Source organism: Pinus tabuliformis, chromosome 8, assembly GCF_031772625.1.
Source record: "Pinus tabuliformis cultivar Carrire ecotype Pingquan chromosome 8, CPIR1, whole genome shotgun sequence".
Lineage (NCBI taxonomy): Eukaryota > Viridiplantae > Streptophyta > Pinopsida > Pinales > Pinaceae > Pinus > Pinus tabuliformis.
The window spans coordinates 26,500,568-26,524,377 of NC_142294.1; positions in this window are offsets into that span (position 1 = coordinate 26,500,568).

Here is a 23,810-nt window from a genome sequence, read left to right on the forward strand (position 1 = left end):
CCAAGCTACCTTGAACCAGTTGTTTTTGGGGAGTTTTCTGGGATAGAGGTGAGCCCAATCAGCGAAGTAACCAGCAATCAAATTTGGCAGGTGAACAGAAGATCCCCATGAGGAAAACGCGTCAGCCCATATGCTCTTGGCGAACCTGCATTCAATCAATAAATGAGTGGCATTTTCCTCATTTTCCAGGCAAAGATTACATCTGGAAGGGCCCAAGAAGCCTTTCTTTTTAAGTCTATCCTCAGTTAAAATGCTATTGTGGCACAACAACCAGCTGAAAAAATCAATTTTTGGCACACATTTCTGCCTCCAAAGTCCTCGCCAAGTCACTGGGCAGCAAGGAACGTGGGGAATTTTTCTGAGCTGTGCATAGCCTTGTGAAACAGTATAAGAACTAGTTAGAGAGCCCCAACCTCTCTTGTCTTGTTTTCTGATGATCATCGGGCTCATTCCTTTCAGCTTAGTCAGGAGGAAAGACCATGCCTGATCCAGAGCATCTAACATTTGAGGCTTCTTCCAACCTGCCCACGAATTATCCTTCCAGCTAGATATATCCCACAATGTTTTGATGCCTCTATTTAACGTCCATCTTCGAAGTTCAGAGAGCTCTTGGACTTCACCCAAAGGTTCTTCGCTCATGATTTTATCAGTCCAAATATTAATAAGCTTGCCATTACCCGGATCCAATAGGAATGCTTTTGTATCAATGGTAAGGCCTGCATGCAAAGCCTGTGAATTTGAGAACCTTTACTGGTGTGGGTGAGGTCATCCAAGCTTCGTAACCTCTGACCCCTGAAATATTTCTTCCATAACGCCTTTTGAGCCCAGCCCGGTTTCGGAGCTATTTGTCTCCATAGAATCTTAGCCCCCATAGCAATATTTTGAGTCCTCAGGTCCTTGAAGTTTAGACCTCCTTCTAGCAGAGGTTTGGCAACTTTGTCCCAACTGACAAGGGGGATTTTCCTGTCATTTTTCTTGCCTCCTTTCCAAAAGAACCTTCGAATCCAATCCTCCATCTTCTTGAGGATGCTAGAGGGAGCCAACATGGCTGAGAAACGGAAGATGGGCAGGCTGGTAAGGACAGATTTAATAAGCATTGTCTTCCCAGCTAGATTCAACCATGAGAAGCCCCAAGACTAAATTTTTTTCTTGAATTTCTCGACCATTGGGAGCCAATATTTACTGGAGTGCCTCCTTTGGAAGATAGGAAGGCCCAAATAGATGAAGGAGTTCCAAGAAGCAGAGCCAGTGAAACCCAAACATCTAGAAATTAAGGAGAGCTCGTTGTTGGAGATATTCCAGCCATAAAAATGGCATTTCCCTTCATTTAGTTGGCTACCCGAGGTATCACAGAAATCTTCCATCACTTTTCTAAATCTGGAGGCAGAGTATATGGAGGTAGCACCCAGAAAAAGAGAATCATCAGCGAACAATGCGTGATTAATATCCTTGACACCTCGGGCAATCCTAAGGCCCATAATTTCTTGGTCCACCTGGCACTTTTCTAAATAGAAACTCAGAACTGAAGCTTGCAAAACAAAAAGAAGAGGAGAAAGAGGACAACCCTAGAGCAGCCCTCTAGAGGCTTTAAAGAACTTCGTTGCTCTTCCATTCACCAGAGGGGAAATCCAGGGCCCAGAGATGCAAGCCCGAACCCATCTGATAAACTCCTGACCAAATCCAAACTTGTGCATTACGTTAAAGAGAAACTTGTGACGAACTCGGTCAAATGCATTAGCAAGGTCTAACTTGATCACCATACCTTTTTCTTTCCACTGTAAGCTAGAATGAATCGCCTCTTGCACAAGGATTATGTTGTCCACGATCTGCCTACCCTGAACAAACCCCCCTTGGTTTTCAGGAATAATGAAGGGCAAGAGGACCTTCAATTTGTTGGCAATCACTTTTGTTATAAGCTTGTAGCCAATGTTGCATAACGAAATCGGTCGAAACCTGTTAAAGGTGTTGGCTCCCTTCTCCTTTGGAATGAGGGCGAGAAAGGCAGAATTCGTGCTTCCTCCAATTTTCTGGCAGCTTTGAGATTTGGATACCATTCTGTGCAGATCCTTCTTCACTATTTGCCAACAGACTTGGATGAATCTGGCAGTGAAGCCATCCAGACCCGGGGCTTTGTCCGGCTCCATTTCATAGAGCGCAACCTTTATCTCTTTTCTGGTGACTTTAGCTTCCAGCTGTTGATTCATGTTTGAAGAGATCTTGGGGGGGACAACGTCCAAGAACATAGTGTCCTGTCTCATTACCTCGACTTCACTATATAGATTCTCAAAGTGGGAGAAGGCAGCCCCTTTGATACTTGTAAAGTCCTTGTGGGTAACTCGATCTTCTTTTATTTCAGAAATTGTGTTGAAGGACCTTCTAGCTTGGGCCTGCTTGTGGAAGAAGGAGGTATTCCTGTCTCCCGCTTTCAATCACAAGCTATGGGATTTCTACCTCCAATATTCTTCCTCTTGCAAATAGGCTTTGTGGAAATTTTGCTGCAGATTTCCTTCTAATACCATGTTAAACACACAACTTCTACTCATTCAATATACACTAGGGTTCAATAAAAATCAATGAACGCATACCTCAACCAAAGATATTCAACACGCTGCATATATATAAATCAGAGACTCAACCCAAACCCATAACGATTAATACACCAGCACATATATCATTTAACATTGAATCGGGAACTGAGGCATTGTTGTCATTAAAAGACAATCTTTAACTACCCAGAGTTGCCCACTTGTTACTATTGGAAGACATCTAATCTCCATGCACATTTACAAAGCGAGAGACTGGGAAGGACACATCCACTGTGCCATTTTCATAGCTCTCAAGCATGTTACCATTGATGAGGTGGCTACATAGAACTTCTTTATAGTGACGTTGTTCAGGTCGACGCAATTGCAGTGCTGGTTGAATACTACGGTTGGAGAAAAGTCGTGGTATCGGATGTGTGCACAAGAACCTTGTTTACACTTTATTGCATGCTTAGAAATTGAGCATTACCTCTTCTCTCATTCAGTTTGTTTTCCTATCAATGCAGTTGTTTCAAATTCGTAAGAGTATTTGAATGCTCTTAAATCAAAGCAGGAGAAAAGTCATGGCCGTCTATGTTGATAATGATGTCTACGCTGACAATGATTACGACACCGACATGCTGCCCTTCTGGACTGATTCTCTCAGTAACGTGGGATGCGAAATTGCTTACAGATCGGCCATTCCAGCGAAAGCAAATAGAAGTGCTACAAGAGCGAAGCTTTCCGAGCTGAAGGACTGTGATATGCTGGATTATACTGCAACAATAACATTCAATAATCCGCAGAAATAACATTCAATGGAGAATACCCAATGTAACAAAAAATGGGAAGTGGAGGTGTATTAAAAAATGGAAAGCGAAGGTGTGCGAAGGTGTGCATACAACGCAGCATTACAATGACATCAAGTGATATATATATATATATATATATATATATAGGTGGTATGTATTACAAAACATGCAACTGAAGGACCAAACGCCCATTTCAATCACTAATCAAACATGCAATGGATCTGAGCAGAGGGATCAGAACCTTAAGTCTGTGCAAATGGTCCATTCATAAGGAAATATCGCAACTTTGAGGGACAAGCCAGATAAATTCGAAATTCCATGCCTGGAACAGATGAATACAAATCTTGATTTTATCCGGACAGTCAATGTCGATATGGAAGGCCCAACCCAGATTTGATTTGTCGACTTTCACATTCCACCCAGTTACGATTGAGCCAGCAATCGATTTTCATCTTAGCATTGAGGCCAGCAACGATACATACCTTAGGACTGCGTGTGTTTTCTGCAACATCAACCATATGAAGCTGGTGATCTCCACCATTCAATTGTGGGCTCACCCTCTTCTTCTCTACTGGCCCGCTATCAATGTCTAGCCTGTGATAGTGTACACGCGTGGAATATACCACGGAGCAGAGGAGCAGTGCTCTGATTATATGCGGGTGATTATGAGTAAAAATGGTCAGAGAAGAGCAGAGGAGCAGTGCTCTGATTATATGCGGGTGATTATGAGTAAAAACAGTCAGAGAAGAGTAGAGGAGCAGTGCTCTGATTATATGCGGGTGATTATGAATAAGGGAATCTCTGGTTCATATCCGGCAGGTTGGAATATATGGAATATGGCAGACAATGGTTATGCAGAGAGCCCAGAGAGCGTAGAAAGGAAAGGAGGGAATATGGTGCAGACAATAATTATGGTAGAGAGCCCAAAGAAAATACCAGGTTAGGAGTGTCAGTTCTGAAATATGGGTAGAACAGGAAAATAGGCAGAATATGGAGTTACAAAGGCAAGAATACTAAAAATAGGACTTTCTCATAAAGACCATAAAACAAATGGCTCAAAGAAATTATGCAGGGCAGGAATACACCTGCTCTGATAACATGTTAAACACACATGGGCAGCAACATAATATGAAAGATAAAACATGAGAATACATTTTTTTTAACAAATGATATGCATTTATAGTACATGGTTTGACCATTGGGTTCCACATCCTAAGGTCTCTTGGACTTCCTTTTGTCTATTCCGCTTCCACACTAACCCATTGAGGATTAGGTGTCCAACAACTGTCGATTCCTCCGTGAGTTCCTCCTCTTCCATCTGAAGTTGATGCTTCTCGAGGGAGGCATGGGCCATCCTCCTTTCATCAGCTGGATTTGGAAGAGTTTTAGCCCAACTCTTCAAAGCAGCCTTTACTCTTCTTAATTTTTCTTCCCATACAAAGAAAGGAGACCCTGTGACAGGCCGATTCCAGCTCTCTTTAACCTTGTCCATGAAGTCTAGATGCCTTATCCATAGAGCACTGAATCGAAAAGGAATGGGCCCAAAATTTCTATGTGCTGAGAGTTCCAGCCTTATGGGCTTGTGATCCGAAATACTGCATGGCAGAATGAGCATCCTAGCTTCTAAACCAAGGAGAAGATAGGAACTTTGAATAAGAAATCTATCTAATCTCACAGCAATATGGCCAGGGCCAATTCTTTTATTTGACCAAGTATACTTACCTTTCAAAGGCTTGATGTCGAGCAGATCCCAATCTTGCATGATGTCCTCCACCCATTCCCTCGCTGGATCTCTTACTATGCTGCCACCTCTCTTCTCAAGGGAGCTTAATGTTATATTTAGATCCCCTGTGATAATAATATTTCTCAACGTTTCTTCCTCAACCATGAGTTTGATTGAGTCCCAACACTGCTTCTTTTCCCCTGCGTTTACCGACACATACACATTAAAGAGGCTAAAGGCCTCCCTTGTTTCTTGGCTTATGAGTTGCATAAGCTGCCAGTGTGTATTCTGCCTTCCATTGACCAATTCCAACTTGTCTTCATTCCAGAGAGCTCCCAGCCCTCCCGATGCACCTCAGGCTGAGACAGCCTGCCCTCCACTTTTTCTCCAAAGGTTCCTGCTTACTTGGAGGAAGCTCTTCTCCTCCAACTTAGTCTCCTGGACCAGAAGGATGTCTGGGGTTTCTATTCTAATCAAACTTCTCATTGCTTCCTCTTTTTGCTTGCTCCCCAACCCCCTGCAATTCCAGGAGACAATATTCATTATTTACCTTTCTGAGAATGGGTGGCCCCTTTGGGCCCCAGTCCATGGCTTCTTGTAATCTTTGGTGTCTTTGCTAGCAGCTTCTCCAACGTTGGCTGGTTGCCTTGGAGTTTGTCTTTATATGTTTCTCGCTCTCTTTTTTCTTGGTCAGATTTCCTTCCTCTTGTCGATCTGCGGGACATTGTTTGGGAGTCTCCTATTTCTCCTTCCTCCTCAGATTCTTCCGAATCTAGGTCTTCCTCTTCCATATCTGTAACCTTTTCCTTAGGGCTTACTGTTGTGCTCTCACCTTGCCTGGAATTTTCAAGAATCTCTTTCTCATTTGCCTCCTTCTGCTGCTGTTCTGTTTCATGCACTTCAGTTGAGGTAGAGGAAAGAGGGGCGAACGCATTCTCTTGTGCCTTTGGTTGTCCTTGGCCACTAGAAGAAGGCTGCAACCCTTTTCCTTTTGTAGCTCCAGGAGGGTTTGAGGGTTTAGGGTTAGCCCTTGACCTTTTGACCTGCTTCCATCCTTCTTCCTTTCCTTGCACCGCCTCTTCATTTTTTGTGCAGTTCTTGGCAAAATGTCTGTATTCCTGGCACTTGTGGCACTTGAAAGGAAGCTGCTCATAGTCAAGTTTTTGCACATGAGTTCAGCTTCCTACATTTATCTTTATAGCCTCTGGCAGTCCCACTTCTAGATCCACTTCGACACAGATCCGAGTGCAGTCATATTGATCCTTGGTGTTTGCGCGATCTATGAATTTGCCCAGTGCGTTACCTATATGTTGGAGGGAGTCCCAGTTCCAGCAATGCACAGGGAGATTCGAAAGCCTTACCCACACTGGAACCGCCGACAGAACATCTTCAGCTGGGTCAAAATCGGGATTCCATCTGTTCAAATAGAGACCTTGAGGGCCCATAAAATAGGGCCCATTCCTGAAGATGAGATCCTTGTCTTCTTTTGAGATAAACTCAAACAGGAAATAACCTCGCCCTAGAAAATACGAGGTGACACTTTGCTTGATTAATGGTCTCCAATTTCTACATACCCAGGCTTCCGTGGCTTTGGGAGAAAGCCAAAGGCCAGTGAACTATCCTACTAGGGCCCTCTCTATCAGCAACAGAGCAACCTTGATCGGCCCTTCTAGAGGGAGGGAGACCTCCGGTATATTTTCCAGCTTTTTAACAAACTTCAAAGCATTTGGTTTCTTCTTGGCTGGCAATGAAGCCAGAAGAGACTTGAACGTGACGTCTTCAGCCTTAGGGGAGGATGGAAGGCTGAGAGAAGGAGCCTAGAACAAGTCCAGTTCATCCATGGCAAAGGGGCGCATAGGGGCATAGCCCTAGGGCAACCAACCAGCCTGTGAGAACACGATGCAACTTGCAGAGCTCAGGGAGGCGGAAGGCAACGAAAAAAATCATAGCCTACATAGTCATGAATTAACACATTTAATTCAATGTGTACTTGCAAAGTGAAAAAGAGCAAAAATTAAGAATTTTGAAACAAATTGCATTCCAATTAATGCTTGGTTTGACGAGGAATGCAAAAAGGCAAGGAGAATGTGGAAAGAGTCAAACAAGGATACCATACAGCTGAAAGCTTACAAGAAGTTATTATGCAAGAAGAAGGCTAATTTCATTATTTCAAGGAGGGAAGAACTAATCTTCCTTGGGAAAAATAGTCCCAAATTATTTTGGAAGGAGCTCCATCCAAAAAAGATACAAACTAGAAATAGTATTACAACTTCTAAATGGTTTCACTATGAAAGACAACTCTATGAGAAGGATCCCAAGGTTTACCCTTCCCCCCTTGGTCATCAATGATACTGAACTCTTCATGGTGCAAGAGGTGGAGATGTGTATCAAGAAGTTGGGTATTGGAAAAGCAAAAGACTTAGTTGAAATCAAGGCATAATATCTAAAGTGGGGCTCAAATAGCCTTGCACCTCACATTACAAAATTTTTCAACAACATCATACAATAGGGGCTCCCCACAGATTGGACAACTAGTCTGGAAATGCCTCTTTTCAAGAGCAACGACGCCAATAATCCCTCCAATTATAGGACCATCATGATAAACCCTTTGTTTGCAAAGCTTTTTGGAATCATACTAGAAAATAATATTAGCAAGTGGGAAAAAGAAAGAGATAAGTGTGCTAAAGGGCAAGCAAGTTTTAGACCTAAACATTCCGTAGTTGATCATTGTATAACTTTAAGGCACATCATTAAAAAATTTTGGGAGAAAAAAGAAGAATTCTTTTGTTGCTTTGTTGATTTCAAAAAAGCATTTGACTTGATTCCTAGGGATAAGCTTTGGCAGAGTTCCTAAACATTTGAGAGCAACTGTGCATAGGCTGTATGAAGAGGTGAAAGTTAAAATTAGAACTTCAATAGGCATTTCTGAAAGTTTTAGAAGCAATATCGAGGTCGAGAAGCTTGAGGAGTGGTTAGATTCACAAGGGGGTGATGGTTCTCTTTGGGAAAGTTTGTTATAAGGCTTCTTTTGTATGTAGAGGACCTTATTCTAATTGTTAAATCGGTTCTTGATTTGCAAGAGCACTTACTATCCCTTTAGCATTTTTTTAGAAGTGCCGGGAAGCAAGTCAATATCAGCAAGTGGTTTTATCTAAGAAAAGAAAACATAACCAACATAAGTTCTACTTTGAAGGCAACATTCTCGAAGAAGTTGCGGATTACAAATACCTCAGAATTCACTTCAAGAAAAATCTAAGCTAGGATGGTTGTAGAAAGAAAATAACTTTGGGGAATTGGAAAAGATTTTATGCTTTTCAAAATAGGTGTAGAGAGGTAGAGTTATGGGACTGGAAAACCACTCAAACTCCTTTTGGGCTTCTAGTAATTTCGGTGATTCTCTATGGTTGTGAACTATGGGCCAGTAGTACATCCGACATGCAGTGGAGACAAATTGAGAAAATTCAGAAGCGTTTGATTACAAACAAATTCAAGATTAAAAGCGCAGTTCCTTATGCTATATTATTAAGTGAAACAAGGGTTTCTCCTATTGAAGCAATTGCGATGGTGAGTCATAACATATTTAAAAAAATTGGGCAAATGGAAGAGGATAGATGACCTAAGGTTGTCTTTGATGACAAATTGTGCAACAGAAAAAAAATCTTGGATGCAACAAAATAACAAATGGTTTAGTAAATGGGGTATTTGCTTGAACGCGTGTCCCATAAACAACAAAGAGATAAAAGATTTTGTTATGGAAAAGTTCCACAAGTGTACTTGGGATAAGGAGCTAGGAAGAAAGAAAAAGTATTATATTGAAGTGTTTAATCCCACTCATAGTCATCAACCAAAAGCATACATAGAGGCCAATATGTCTTAGAGACCCAAAATTATTATTGCTTAGTTAAGGACTAATTCTCATCAATTCCTTTGTGAAACAAGGGGTTGGAAAAGGCCAAAAGAAGTGTGGGAGGAAAGAGTATGTGTTTTTTGTTTTTCCAGAAAAGTGGAAATAGAAAAACATTTCATTTTAGAATGTGAGACCTTCAAAGATAATAGGGAAAGTTATGCAGATATGTTGGCAGCTAGCTCTTGGGATAATCTATTTACGAGTGGTTTGTCGAGAAGCTAGGAGCATTTATTGTGAAGCTTCATAGAAAAATGGTTGAATACATCAAGCAGATGAAGAAGCAATATGTCTCGTAGGCTATCTTTAGCCTCGTGGACGTTAAAATAATTTCTTTCTTTCTTTCTTTTTATTTTTTTTTGATATTTTAAAGTTATATATATATATATATATATAATTTGCTTTTTAATTTTATTCATTTTTTTGTTTTTAATTATTATTTTTAATAATTTTAATTTGTTTTTTTAATATGTTATTTATTTTTTTCAAATTTTTATTTTATTTTATTTTTATTTTTTGTTATTTATATAAAAAAATGTTTTAATATATATATATATATATATATATATATATATATATATATATATATAAATTAATTAATTAATTATTTTTTTTGTTTAATTTTCAATTTTTATTTTCAATGTTTTAAATTATTATTTTTTAATGTTTTTTTATTTCTTCATTTTTATTTTATGGTTTTTTTTTTTCAATTTATTTTCTTAATGTTTTTTTCTATAAATTTAATTTTTTTAATTATTTCTTAATTTATTATTATTATTAAATTGATCTCATCAATATTATTTATCTATTTTAGATGAATTTTTTTTGTCTATTTTTTAAATTCTTTTCTTAAATTATGTTCTTTTGAAATGTTGTTTGATTGTTTTTTTTTTTGTAATTTTGATATTTTATAAGTTAAGTTGTTGTTGTTATTTTTTTTTAATACATATTTTTATTTACTTGTTATTATTTTTTTTTAATTTTTTGTGTTTTTTTGTTTTGTTTTTGTTTTCATTTTTTCAATGTTTTCATATTCTCAATATATTTTATTGGATATATATGTCAAAATAAAAAATATGTAGAAGTAATAAGTCTAGGAGAATAATCTTTTGTTGATGGTGTACTTCCTTACTGGTCGATAGGAAATGACAATTTTTTTTTTGCATAATCTTTAATATGTTTATTAGTTTCAATTTATTAAATTCAAAGGAAATTTAATTTTAATATTAAATTATTATAGTTTTAAAAACAGTTTGCAAATTTGCAAATTTGCAAATTATTTAAAAACAAAATATTGACACTAATTTCCAAAAAACAAATGTTTTAATGAAGAGAGTATCAAAAACTCCAAAATCACATATAAATTCATTTGTTTTGTAAAGTCATTCATTCACCATAACTGAAGTGTTTCCTATACAGTGACTTTAATACATTATATAAAAAATACATTATATTCAATAAATTATTATTAATATGATAAACTTAAAATAAAAAAATAAATTAATATAAATTAAATGGTAATATTTTTTTAAAATAATATTAATGCCATGACTCAAAATTGTTGGAATTTTAAGGATTTTCATAGAGGTGATATTTTATCTTTAATGTCATCCTTGGAATTTTAAGGCTTTTCAGAGACATGATATTTTATCTTTAATACCATGCCTAAAAATCATTGGAATTTTAAGACTTTTGATATTTTATCTTTAATGTCATGTCTATCATTGGAATTTTAAGGTTTTTTAGAGTGGTGATATTTTATATTTAACGTCATTATTAAAAGATGTTGACAATTTACCCTGAAAAAAAAGACATTATTCCAGCATCAACAATTTTTGTTTTCAGGATTTTTTTGCACAAAAAAAATTGGCTTTTACTTCCATTTTAAAAAATGTTGAAAATTTACCCTAAAAAAAAGGTTATTCCAACATCAACACTTTTCGTTTTTAGGCTGTTTTTTCATGTTTTTTGGGGTTTTTGGGCTAGAGTACCCGTTTTGAGGTAAGCGTTCCCGTTTGATCGGTGACTATGTTAACTTCCTAGCTTCACTAGGTAATTATCAATGCAGACATACTAGGCTCGGGAAGCTTGTTTGAAACCATATAATGCTATTTACAAACATTATACTGATCAAACCAATATGCTCAACCTCAAACAAATTAACATTGTGTAGTCAAATTAACTAAGTCTATTTATCAAAGCCTTAAATGTTAGATCAAAACTAGTATCAAAGCCATAAAAGGTTCTGCCAATATTACTGTGACAAACTCTTCGGACCTGGTGTCAGGTAGAGCTCACATCCAAATATCAAATTACAACCTTATCTATTGTCATGTCAAAAGCTGTTATTTACCAAGAAATATCATGCCAAAATTTATCAAGCCATGATAACATGCATACACCAAGGATAAGTCATATAAGTTTCATCCATTCATTGTGAGATCATTGCATACTGAATCAAAACTATTTACACTTCAACCAATGTGCCTATATCAATGTTCATCATTGAAAGTCACTATGTGCATACTGTCATGTGACATCAAGGTAGATCACCATTGTAAAGTACCAAATCTGATCAAAACACTAACTTGTTATCACTGTGAATCCAACCAATCCATAAGACAAAACATATTTATGAATTATCAAGCATCATGTCAAAGTTCCAATATTGCTCATCTATATTTGATCCAGGTGGATATTGGTGGCCACCTGCCAAGTCCACCTGGACCCCCACCATTGTTTCTCTAAGCATTTTCAGTTTCCTTAATTGTAGCACAACTTACTATTTTTAGCAGTTTTTCGGGTCCTGAACTTCTGGAGCCGTTTTGAGGCCCTAAACGACGTTTTCTGGGAAATCTGGGGGCAACATGGGTCCATGGACCGATGTTACCCTTCCCAAAGTGGTAGTGCTCAGATAGATCTTTTTAACGAGCTATTGTACGCGTCAAACGGAGATCGTATGCCAAAGTTACGACCCCGGGAAGTTGATGTACCAATTTACCCAAATGGGGCCCACAGTTTGGCGTTTCATCTCCTAGGGTTAGGTTTTGGAATGTTAAGGGTTTTCCATTGTTTCTCAACAATAAATAGGCCTTCGAGCCTCATTGTAACACATTTCAGAGGCATGTAGCCACCACATCTCTTCTCAGAGATAAGCTACCATCGCCCTAGCTGGTTTATTTCCATTTCTGGTTGTAAGCATATTTCAGTATTTTCCATTAATGAAATGAAGTATTATTTCTGCTGCATCTTTGTGTATATGGTTATCTCTGTAATTTGTTGCGTTCTTGTTTAAATCCGGATCAGTGGTATCAGAGCGATCTGCTTTTTCTCTGTTTTTCTTTGCATGTCCCCAACAAGGTCGGGATATAAAGAGTTAGGGCTTGAACTGGTCGAACCTTTGCAAGACCAGCCTCACAAATCTCGACGGCCTCCCATGGTGGATGAGAAGAAAGATGAGGGGGCAGGAGATCCCATCAAAATCTTGCTCGGAGAATCCCTCGAGCGACAACGGAATGCGATGATGAACAACTTTGCCCAGATCCTTCAGCGGCTACCCAGAAGCGACGCATCGGCTTCCGGCAGCTACTCTGGAAACGCCACGCCCTTTAAGGTACAAGTTAATTTTGAAATCCCCATATTCAAGGGTCAAATAGACGCAGATGCTGTAGATAAATGGTTAAATCTGCTAGAGGGTTATTTTTCTATTCATGAATTTTCGAGTCGGGAAAAGATTTTTTTCGCTCTTCTCAAAGCAGCCCCCCACGTCAAGGACTGGTGGGAAACCTACTGCGAGCAGAAGGATGAAAGTACCAGCTCACTATTTTCAGCTGCACCCACCTGGAATTCATTCCGGGATGCCATCAAGGAGCAGTACTACCCTGTCGGAAGCTATGAGGATGAATACATAAAGTGGACCACGCTGCGGCAGGGAAGGGACCAAGACGTGCCGGAGTTCACCAATCTTTTCCATACCCTTCGCACAAAGTTGGGTATCAAGGATTCGGAGCAACATTTGATACTCAAATATCGTGGCTGCCTGCATAAGTACATCTAGGAAGAAATACAATTCCTGAACATCTCCTCGCTCGGCGCAGCATACCGATATGCCGTCAAGGTCGAGCAGAAGTTTAAACAAAAGAAGCGAGACTTTGGATCTGCGAATCCAAAGCAGGGAAAGGTGCCCCTAAACCACAGAAGAAAGGACAAAGCCAAGGTGGGACAGCCCAAGACAACCCGCCGAAGCTGCAATCAAAGAACAGCGCCGCGAAGCCGAAAAAGGACACTGGAAAATGGTGTGAGTTCCATAAGAGCTCCACTCACAACACAAGTGAATGTCGGGCCAAGCAGTCACTGGTGGCTGAGCTAAAGGTTTCAGAATCAAATGCATGTTCCGACTCTGAGTCAGAACCTGATAAGGGGAATGACAAAGGGAAGCAGATCATTGATGTGGATCCCAACACCACTGTTGCTACTGCCAAGATCCAGAAAAATGAACCCGAAGATCCAGAGGAGGAGGAGCGTCTCTTCCACTCCCAGATGTGGGTAAAGGGCTCCCCGATACAGTTCATTGTTGATAGCCGGAGTCAAAAGAACCTCATTTCGGCAGAGGTCGTGAAGCGGTTGGGCTTACCGACCACAGCACATCCACAACCATACACCATTGGGTGGCTTCACCAAGGACGAGATCTTCGCGTGAGCCAGCAGTGTCACCTTCCATATAACATCAAGCCCTTCATGGATGAGGTATTATGTGACATTGCTCCCCTTGAAGTTTGTGATGTATTATTAGGACAACCATACTTGTGGAAGCGACATGCTATGTATGAATCAAGGCCCCGTGCTGTTATTATTACATTGGGAAATAAGTTGTACAAGATACCAGAGGTAGCACCACCTACCGCCATCTCTTTGATTACTGCAAAACAATGCAGTAAGATCATTTCGAAAACCAGGAATTTTTTTTTCCTGATGATACGCCCTCAAGGAAAGAAGAAGACGGTGGTCGCGGCCTCCAAACGGGGTCCCTCTGCACGACAACTACAGATGGACAAGGTTGTGGAGGAGTACGAGGACATCTTCAACTCCCCTGCAGGGGTTCCTCTGCACTGTCAAGTCAAGCACTCCATCAATCTGACCCCAGGTGCGCCGCTACCCAATGGACCAATTTATCGGCGCTCCATTCTGGAGAACAATGAAATCAAGAGGCAGATTCAGGAGCTCCTGCAGAAAGGTCACATCCGTCCGAGTTCATCGCCTTGTGGGAGCCCGATCGTGTTGGTACAGAAGAAGGATGGGACATGGAGACTCTATATTGACTATCAGGCGCTGAACAAGATCACTGTCCATAATAGGTAGCCGATCCCGTGGATTGATGACCTCCTATACCAACTAAAGGGGGAGAAATATTTCAGCAAGATTGATCTGAAGTCAGGATATCACCAGGTACCAATCGAACCCTCTGATGTGTGGAAGACTGCCTTCAAATCCAAGGAGGGCCTTTTCGAATGGTTGGTTATGCCTTTCGGATTGACGAATGCTCCTTCAACCTTCATGAGGCTAATGGATGACATCTTGCGGCCATTCACCAACTCCTTTGTAGTAGTATACTTGGATGACATTCTGATATTTAGCCAGAGTTGGGAAGAGCACCTCCACCACATCCGACAGGTTCTCCAAACACTGCGGCAACACAAGCTATGTGCCAATTTGGAGAAATGCACTTTTGGCATGACCCAGGTTCAGTATCTGGGATACATCATCGATCCAACCAAGATCCAAGTCATTCGGGATTGGCCATCTCCAACCACTCTAACAGAGCTCCGCAGCTTTCTAGGTCTTGCCAACTTCTACCGCAGGTTCGTGTTGGGGTTTTCTCATATTACTTGGCCCTTGAGTCAAGTCACCAAGGGAGGGGCGAAAGCAAATTTCTTTTGGTCTGAATCCCAACATAAGGCATTCATGGAGTTGAAGGATCGCCTCTGCACGGCACCAGTGCTCGCGTTACCAGATTTACAACAACCATTTGAGGTCGAGACAGATGCCTCTGACTATGCTATTGGGGCAGTCCTTACTCAACATGGACATCCAGTGGCATATCACAGTGAAACACTTTCAGACACGGTCCGGAAGTACCCCACTTATGATAAAGAGATGTATTCCATTGTACAGGCCTGCCGACAATGGAAGCATTACATTTTGGGGAAGGAAACGGTCATCCACACAGACCACCGACCCCTGCAGTTCATACAGACCAAAGGGAAATTGCAGAATGATCGCCATCAGAAGTGTTCTACATACCTGCAACAGTTCCACTTGAATATCAAGTATAAGAAGGGCAGCACCAATAATGTTGCAGATTGCCTCAGTCGACCACCGATCATGGTGTTAACCACCGTGCTCAACTCTTGTGGGCACGAGACTTCTGATTGGCCACTTCTCTACAAAAGCGACCCAGAATTCGGCCACACATACCAGACACTCTTGGAGGGTCGGCATGTTCCAAATTTTCACCTCCAGGATGCCCTGTTATGCCACCTGGGTCACCTTTGTGTTCCTTCAAGCGAGCGTGCCAAGATGATTTGGGAAGCACACTACAGTCGGGCTGCTGGGCATTTCGGGGTCGAGAAAACAGTGGCAGTACTGCAAAATTATTTCTATTGGCCGAATCTTCGACAAGATGTTGGGAAGTACATCAGATCATGTACTGCCTGTGCCATTGCCAAACCGACAATTAAGAAGCACGGCCTCTATACCCCGTTGCCTACCCCTAGTCGACCTTGGGAATCCATCTCCATGGATTACATGTCAGGCCTTCCTTCCACTAAGCATGGAAATGACTGTGTTTTTGTGGTCGTCGACAGGTTCTCGAAGATGGCCATTATGGCGGCCTGCAAGAAGAATATCACAGCAGAAGCCACTGCTAAACTCTTCTTTGAACGAGTGTGGGTGCACTTTGGGATCCCACATTCTATCATCTCAGATCGGGACAGTCGGTTTCTCAGCACATTTTGGTCTAGTCTCTGGTCAATGCTGGACACCAAACTCACGAAGTCCACAGCCTTCCATCCTCAAACTGATGGCCAGACAGAGGTTGTCAATAGGATGATTGTGCACATTCTGCGCATGTATAACTTAAAGCATCCACGCACATGGGACGAGAGCCTCCCCTATGTTCAGCACAACTACAACCAATCTCTTCACAGCTCCACTGGCCATAGCCCTTTTCAGATGGGTTTGGGATTCCAGCCACTATGCCCCATTGATGTGGCCATGCCACTTGCATCTACTCACATAAATTCAACTCATGTCCAGTCCAAAACAGATAAGGCCACCAGCTTCATTGAGCGCATCCAAAATATTCGCCAGCAGGTCCATGACATTCTGGAGAAATCAAATTCCAAGTACAAGCAGCGACATGATCAACATCGGGTGCCACACAAGTTTCAGGTGGGTGACAAAGTCTGGTTGCATTTGCAAAAGGAACGCCTTACTGGAGCCTATCGGAAACTGAGACCACTCCGATATGGTCCTTACACCATTACTAAGGCTATGGGAGACAATGCATTTGAGCTCAGCATTCCCCCATTCCTTGGCCTGCACCCAGTGTTCAATGTGGACTGCCTTCGACCATACTTTCCACCATTGCTAGACACATCCGACATTGCAGAACAGCTCAAACCCACAGAATTAAATCCAGATTGCATGGAACAAGTTGCAACTGATTGAATCATGGACACATAGATCAAGAACACTCGCCAACATAATATCCAACTGTATCGAGTTGTCAAAGCAGGCCAACTCCTTCAGCAGGGCAAGTGGCTCACCAGGGAATAAGTTCAGCAAAAATTTCCTCATCTCATGGAGGAACTCAACGCAATGGGGACCATTGCTTCCTAAGGGGGGAGGAATGATCCAGGTGGATATTGGTGGCCACCTGCCAAGTCCACCTGGACCCCCACCATTGTTTCTCTCAGCATTTTCAGTTTCCTTAATTGTAGCACAACTTACTATTTTTAGCAGTTTTTCGGGTCCTGAACTTCTGGAGCCGTTTTGAGGCCCTAAACGACGTTTTTTGGGAAATATGGGGGCAACATGGGTCCATGGACCGATGTTGCTTTTCCCAAAGTGGTAGTGCTCGGATAGATCTTTCTAACGAGCTATTGTACGCGTCAAACGGAGATCGTATGCCAAAGTTACAACCCCGGGAAGTTGATGTACCAATTTACCCAAACGGGGCCCACAGTTTGGTGTTTCATCTCCTAGGGTTAGGTTTTGGAATGTTAAGGGTTTTCCATTGTTTCTCAACAATAAATAGGCCTTCGAGCCTCATTGTAACACAGTTCAGAGGCATGTAGCCACCACATCTCTTCTCAGAGATAAGCTACCATCGCCCTAGTTGGTTTTTTCCATTTCTGGTTGTAAGCATATTTCAGTATTTTCCATTAATGAAATGAAGTATTATTTCCACTGCATCTTTGTGTATATGGTTATCTCTGTAATTTGTTGTGTTCCTATTTAAATCCGGATAATATTAAACCAATACGCCAAATCTTGTCAAACCCTTGCAATTGTTGATATATTTTAACTTTAATCGTCAAATAAAAATAACATACTCAAATATAAATTCTTGTCCCCTGCAAACACAAGTATAGTAAACACATTCATGTTATCTATAGTAAGTCAAACATTCAAACTTCCCTACTCATAGGACTTTCTATTGTTTGCTCCATATATATATGAATGTCATACTCCTGGTGCGTTCTTGATCTCATGCATAAGGCTTCAATCTTTGTGTCGTACAGGCACAACCGCACCCATAGGCCTTCTTCCATGTGGTTGGGAGGCTTATAACTGCACCCTTAAGCCTTTCTCCCAACAGCTGGGGCTTGAGCTAGGAGAAACCTTTTTCGCTTAAATCAGAGCTTTTCCAAACCTTTTTCAACAACATCAGATGATTATTCATGTCCAAAATCCTTCCTTCAACAGTCAAGAGTTATTTGCAAATAGGTGTTGGGATCTTATGGAGAGTTTCTCCCTCTGAATGAGAAGCCACTTCAATCAACATTTATCAAGACATCACCCAGTCTATCATAATACATTAATGTATCAAAACAATTGTTAGATCATGAAATCAAACCATATCAAATTCTTAAACATTTATGCATCATATTCATAACATATTCGCATTAGCTTCTTCATCATCACATATGAACATGACATCAAACTTTCATCAAGGGTTAGCGTCATATGATTAGGGAAGTTGACACGTGTATCATCATACTTAAAGGATCATAATCACTACACTACTTCTTTTACATTTATTCAATCATCAAGTCAGGACATTTAATTTTACCATATTGTCAAAATTGCTAAGCCAAGTTCAACAAGGAGATCCTAAACAAAAATATTATTCTTACACTTTTATCATCAAGGTTACCGTGCTTATCGCAAGCATTGGCAATAGTATCAAGTCGCCACATATAAAAAACTATGTATCTAGATTGCTTCATAAAATCAAGAAATCTATCATGTCTAAAATGTAAGATGCTTGTCAAATATTAAGTGCACCAATGTATCACATGTATCGTAAATCAAACTTACTTTCATATGCATATATGATTCATTCATGAAGCTGATATTCCCATCATGCCTTAGGGCTTACCTTTCCATCCAATATTGTAGTTGAAACAATATACTATACATACCTTGTAACATTCAGTTACCTTTGCACTTTGTATTACTTACTTGCCATGGGAAACTATAGCTCTTCTCTTTGCGTACTAGCTATCTTTTCCGGCACCTCAAATGATCCTCAAGAAGGATCTATCACATCTCATTAGGACGTTAGAAGTATCCAAATACTCAAATATACATGCATGAAGTATAATCAATGATGAAATCAATAAATCTAAAAAGTAAATACATAAAGGAGTAACATAAATTGAAAAAGTACTTATCTTCAATGAGAAGTGCTCATCTCCCTCTTGAACCAACCTTCAAGAGTCATGATTTCCCATTATCCATATAGCATTGTTTCCTTCATTATATTTTAGCCAAATTCATCAGTAACTAGGTCTAATTGAGACTATCCCATCTAGTGCTATAACAAACCTATCACAAGTGCTAGAATATCTTCACACTAATCATGCTAGCGTTTCTAGATTTAATATCTCAATGTTGGAAATAATACTGAGAGGGGGGGTGAATCAGTATTATCTAGCAATTTAATAAATCTTCCTTATTTGATCTTTGAATTATTTTAGCATGTCAGTACCATAAAATAATGAGCATGAAAAACAGATAGTCACACCAAAGAACATAAGATGTAAGGTGGAAACCCAATGTGGGTGAAAACCACCTGCTGCAATATGTCTCTATCTTCTTTCAATTTAGAAACTTCTTTTACAATGATTTTGTACTGGTGCAGTCCTTTACCAGTACGCAGGCTGCAACCTGCAGAGAGCTACAACTCTTTTTCTCTCTCGTTTTCCAGTCTACTCCTGGAAGGGAGCTACAACTCCCTACTTCTTTTCATAAAGCATCAGATGATCAACAAGTACATAACAGATATAGATCACTACAGATATCAGATCAGCAACAACAGAACTAACCCAGAACACCTTATCAATAGAGAAATTCAATCAACAGAACATCTTAAAACAGAGACGCAGATTTTCTTTCTGTGGCCTGCGACCAGACGCCGTTAACCTTCTGCTACTCTGCGTCCACACGCAGATATCCTTCTGCTCCGCTGCGTGCCCACGCACTGTTCCTTTGACTGCTCTGCGTTCTGTTGCTTCAGGGACGCACCCAAGGATACTATCGCGTCGCGTCTTTCGCTACAGAGACGCACCTGAAAATACTATCGTGTCGCGTCCTTCTGCTTCAGAGACGCACCTGAACCTTGATCGACCTGCGTCCCCACGCAGGTCTCTCTACTGTGCTGCGTCTCGGTGCACTTGCCCTTTACAGTACCTGCGTCCCGGCGCACTTTCCCTTCACTGAACCTGCGACTCTTTAGATATAAATGATATGAAGGCTTCAGGACAAACCCAAACAGTCAGATCTACAGATCTGATCATGCGCCATAGAGATCACAGTCCATTAGAAGATTCACCCTCTTAGATCTGGACTAGATCTCACCAAATAAGATATTCAACCCAAGACACAATTGCACAATCCAAATGAACTCCTTTGCTTTATATAGGCAAGCTCCTCCTCAAAACATGGAACAATACCACGAGCCGACACCATAGAAACATAAAACCGTCGGCTAGATACCACACAAGAAACCCCCACGTGCTTTTCTCTGCCTTGAAATGTGTGCACTGGGTAGACGCACCCCCTGAACGGCTGGCCGGCGTCCCTGGACGCGGGTTCTGCATGGTATACCTGCGGGGACGCACTTTCTGAACCGATTGCCTGCGTCCTTCTTAATTTTTCAACAAACTGAGAGCCTTACCACTGGAGTTGCCATCAAGTACAACATCTGTAACATACAGTCATACCAGATAACATAATGCCAACAATCTCCCCCTTTGGACTTGATGGCAACCTCAACCTGGCAACCTCAACCTTACAAGCTTCAGCTTCATTCTCCCCCTTTGACATCAAGGGCAAAGGGTATGCTCCCCCTTAGCTCATGCTCCTCCAGATCTGCAACAAATAACCAGAAATCCACCATGAAAGAGATAGAGACATATTGCAGCTATTTCCAAGATCTCCTTCTCCATAATGCCAACAATGCATTATGTGCTCCCCCTGAGCCTTGTACCACCAATAAGAAGATGTTCAACAATAAGATGATGCATCAACAACCCCCAGCTTTTGCCTGAGGTATTCAAATGTGTCCCTGGGCAATGGTTTGGTGAGAATATCAGCAACTTGTTCCTTGGAAGGAACATACTCCAACTTGACTTTCTGTTCAAGCACTTGTTCCCGGAGAAAATGGTACTTGATTGGTATGTGCTTGGTTTTTGAATGCATACCAGGGTTCTTTGAGATGCTGATTGCACTTGTATTATCACATAAGATGGGGATTGGTGGAGTACAAGTGATTTGAAAATCCTGCAAAGTCTGCATCATCCAAAGGAGTTGGGTGCAACAAGATGCAGCAGCAACATATTCTGCTTCAGCTGTAGATAAGGCAATGGAACTCTGTTTCTTGCTGAACCAAGATACCAGTCTGGAACCCATAAAGAATGCACCACCACTTGTGCTTTTCCTGTCATCCACGCTTCCGGCCCAATCTGCATCTGTATAAGCATGAAGAGTAAGATCTGTATCTCTAGGATACCATAAGCCATAATTTTGAGTCCCTTGAAGATATTTGAAAATTCTCTTTACTGCCTGAAGATGAGTCTCCTTCGGATTTGCCTGAAATCTTCCAACTATTCCAACTGCATGCATGATGTCCGGTCGGGTACCTGTCAAATATAGTAAACTTCCAATCATAGATCTGTAGGTTGGTTGATGTACTGCTGCAGATTCATCATTTGCACTGAGACTACATCCTGTGACCATGGGTGTACATACTGGTTTTGCATCTTCCATGCCATATTTCTTCAAAATCTGCTTGAGATACTTGGTTTGAGATAAAAAGATTCCTCCTTCCTTTTGTTGGATTTGCAAACCAAGGAAATATGTCAGTTCTCCTAGCAAGGACATTTCAAATTCTTTCTGCATGACCGAGGCAAAGCTTTGACTCATAGCTTCTTCATTGCTGCCAAAAATAATGTCATCTACATACACAACAAGTATTAGCAATTTGTCATTTTCAACTTTTATATACAGATTGCTATCTGCTGAACCTTTTGAGAAACCTTGTTGATGAAGATATTTGTCCAACCGGTAGTACCAAGCCCTTGGAGCTTGTTTGAGACCATAGAGAGCCTTTTTCAATCGGCATACAAGATTTGGATCATTTCCAAGAATGAACCCATCTGGCTGTTCAATGTACACTTCTTCTTCCAAGTCTCCATTCAGAAAGGCTGATTTCACGTCCATTTGAAATACTTTGAAGTTTTGAAAACTTGAGAGAGCAAGGAACATTCGGATGGCCTCAAGTCTTGCAACAGGAGCAAAAGTTTCTTCAAAGTCTATTCCTTCTTACTGCGCATACCCTTTACAAACAAGTCTGGCTTTGTTTCTAATTACTTCTCCATTTTCATTCAATTTATTTTTGAAGACCCATTTTGTTCCGATAACATTCTTATCCTTTGGTCTAGGAACCAGCTCCCAAGTGTTGTTCTTTTCGATTTGCTCAAGTTCTTCATCCATTGCTTTCACCCAACATTCATCTTTGCATGCTTCTTTCACATTTTGTGGTTCAGTAGAGGAGAGTAATGCCAAATAGCTTGAGGCTTCTGCAACTGTTCTTCTTGTTTGTACACCTGCTTCTTTCTGCCCCACAATCTGAGATTCTGGATGATTCTTCTGAACATATCTGGATGGAGTTTTCTCTTCTATTCTTGTCTGCTCCTCTGGTTCTTCTTGAGGTTCTCCTTGGGGTTCTTCTTCTTCATTATTCTGTCTTTGAGGGTAGCCTTCATCTTCTTCTATATCTTCATGATGTACTTGCCTAGGAATATATCCCTTCTCATCAACCACTACATCAATGCTATCAACAATTCTGCCAAGTCTTTTATTGTAGCATTTGTATGCTTTGCTATGTGGAGAATAGCCAAGAAGAATGCCTTCATCTGCTCTAGGTTCAAGTTTGCCAAGCTGCTCATCAGTATTCTTGATATAGCATTTTCTCCCAAAGATTTTGAAGTGCTTTACCGAAGGAGTCCTGCCACTCCAAAGCTCATGAGGAGTTTGAGTGCTGTTCACTCGGACATTTGTTTTGTTGAGAATAACAACCGCAGCATGTGCAGCTTCACCCCAGAAAGTTGCGGGAGTTCCTGATTCATCAAGCATAGCACGAGCCATTTGTTGGATTGTTCTGTTCATTCTTTCAACAACTCCATTTTGCTGAGGAGTTCTAGCTGTAGAGAATTCTCTCCTTATCCCATGTTCATCACAGAAATCGAAAAATTCATTTGAAGTAAATTCCCCACCTCTGTCGGATCTGAGGCATTTAATTTTGTGACCTGATTCATTTTCAACCAAGGCTTTGAAGGATTTGAATTTTTCGAATGCTTCATCTTTGTGCTTCATAAGTCCTAACCAGACAAACCTGGAGAAATCGTCAATAAATAATATCAAGTATTCCTCTCCTCTAGGTGTTCTTTTCCTGAATGGACCACATGTATCTGTATGTACTAGCTCAAGAGGCATGCTAGCTGATCCTTCTTTCTCTGGAAAGTTAGTCCTGGTTTGTTTTCCAAACTGACATGATCTGCATATGGTGTTGTCAGGAATTTTGATATCTGGAAGATCGCGAACTGCCTGATATTTGCATGCTTTCCTTATTTGTGAGAAGCTTAGATGTCCCAACCTTCGATGCCATAACCAGTGCTCTTCATCCTTGCTTAGATAGCATTGTTGTTGTCCTTCTTCAAATATGTACAGATTATTTGGAGTTCTTTTGCCTTTGAGTACTGTTTTACCTGTATCAAGATCACGAACAAGACATCCATTCGATCTGAAAATAACCTCGGTTCTTTGATCACACATCTGGCTGACACTTAGAAGATTATGCTTCAATCCATCAACATACAAAACATTTCCAGCTTTGACCTTTCCTTTTAACTGAGCAATGCCTTTTCCTTTTATAGTTGCAGGAGTATCGTTTCCAAAAGAGACTTTCTTTCCTTTTTCTAGAACAAAATAAGATTCAAGTTTTTCTTTATCACCTGTCATATGCTTCGAACATCCACTGTCAATGTACCATAGATTTTCCT